The 1,791-nt window shown below is 40.2% G+C and overlaps 1 pseudogene; it reads left to right on the forward strand.

The window, feature by feature from the left end:
* The first annotated feature begins 413 nt into the window (after window positions 1-413).
* On the forward strand, window positions 414-1,186 carry LOC101344645 (NADH dehydrogenase [ubiquinone] flavoprotein 2, mitochondrial pseudogene; annotated as a pseudogene).
* Window positions 1,187-1,791: the final 605 nt, after the last annotated feature.

The following is a 1,791-nucleotide window of genomic DNA, read 5'->3' on the forward strand; positions in this document are numbered from 1 at the left end:
TTCTGGCAAGGCTTGTGGGCTTTTTGCTAGTGCTGGATCCTGCAGCTGGCTCCTGTTCGTCTGACCTCTGGTTCTTAGGACTTGAGCTAGCAGCTTGCCTGCAGTCTTGCCTGCTGATCTTGGGATTCATTGATCTTCGCAGCCTGTGAACAAGAGCCCTGCTGTCTGACCTGCTGATCTTGGTTTGCCAGCTCCTGCGGCTACATGAATCAGGAGAAGCCTCTATCCTGACCCATGGACTTGGGATGCTTCAGCTTCTACAACCGCATGAGCCATTTTCTTGGTATAAATCTCTCTCTATATATAGTTCTACGCTTTACTGACTTTACTTCTCTAGAAAACCCAGCCTAAGACATCTAGTTATGCCACTTACAATATGTATGCTGTAGGAAAGGCGAACGGTTTGGCCTGCCATGTTGTTCTCCGCAGTGCTCTGGGCCAGAGCAGCTGGCCTCACAGCCCCGTGGAAAGACATATAAGGAATTTGCATAAGACAGTTGTGCAGAATGGAGCTGGAGGAACCTTATTTGTGCACAGAGATACTCCTGAGAATAATCCAGATACTCCATTTGATTTTACACCAGAAAACTGTAAGAGGATAGAGGCAGTTGTAAAGAACTATCCAGAAGGGCATAAAGCAGCAGCTGTGCTTCCAGTCTTGGATTTAGCACATAGACAGAATGGATGGTTGCCCATCTCTGCTATGAAAAAGGTTGCAGAAATTTTACAACTTCCTCCAGGAGAGTATATGAAGTAGCAACTTTTTATACAATGTATAATCAGAAGCCAGTTGGAAAGTATCACATTCAGGTCTGCACGACCACACCTTGCATGCTTCGAGATTCTGACAGCATATTGGAGGCCATTCAGAGAAAGCTTGGAATAAAGGTTGGGGAGACTACACCTGACAAACTTTTCACTCTTATAGAGGTGGAATTTTAGGTGCCTGTGTAAACGTACCAACAGTTCAAACAAATGACAACTACTATGAGGATCTGACACCTAAGGATATTGAAGAAATTATTGATGAGCTCAAAGCTGGCAAAATTCCAAAACCTGGGCCAAGGAGTGGACTCTTCTCTTGTGAGCCAGCTGGTGGTCTTACCTCTTTGACTGAACCACCCAAAGGACCTGGTTTTGGTATACAAGCAGGCCTTTAATTTATATTCAACTGTACATATGTCATATGTCATATGTCACTGGAGAAATAAAATATGCCTCTCCTGCCTAAAAAAAAAAAAAAAAGTATGCTGTAGTCTAATTACTTTATTAATCTAAATACCAGTTTTCTCTTCTGTAAGACTTTTGAAAGGATTAAATGAGATATTGTATCTGCAGTATTTTGCATACTGCATAGTATAGACCTACTAAATGATAGCTATTAATATAAACACAAGACTGTTACATTCTTAGATTTTTGGAAGATTTGCTTGAATTCTAGCCCAGTTCTGCAACCTAGATGAGTAGCAGACAGGTAGCAAACTGAAGCTGAGACTTGCATTTTCTTACAGATGGGCTTCCTAAAGCCCTGGTCATTAAAAAAAAAAAATTGATAAATTGAATTTCATTATAATTAAAAATTTCTGCCCTTTGGAAACCACCTTAAATGAAATGAAAAGGCAAACCACGGACTGGGTGAAAATATTCACAATACATATATATGATAAAGAACTTGTATCTCAAACTCTTATAACTCAATAAGAAGACAAACAACCCAATTAAAAAAATGGGCAAAGTAATTGAACAGACATCACTCAAAAGAAGATATACAAATAGTCAATCAGCGCATAA

This window comes from Trichechus manatus, unplaced genomic scaffold, assembly GCF_000243295.1.
Source record: "Trichechus manatus latirostris isolate Lorelei unplaced genomic scaffold, TriManLat1.0 scaffold00086, whole genome shotgun sequence".
NCBI lineage: Eukaryota > Metazoa > Chordata > Mammalia > Sirenia > Trichechidae > Trichechus > Trichechus manatus.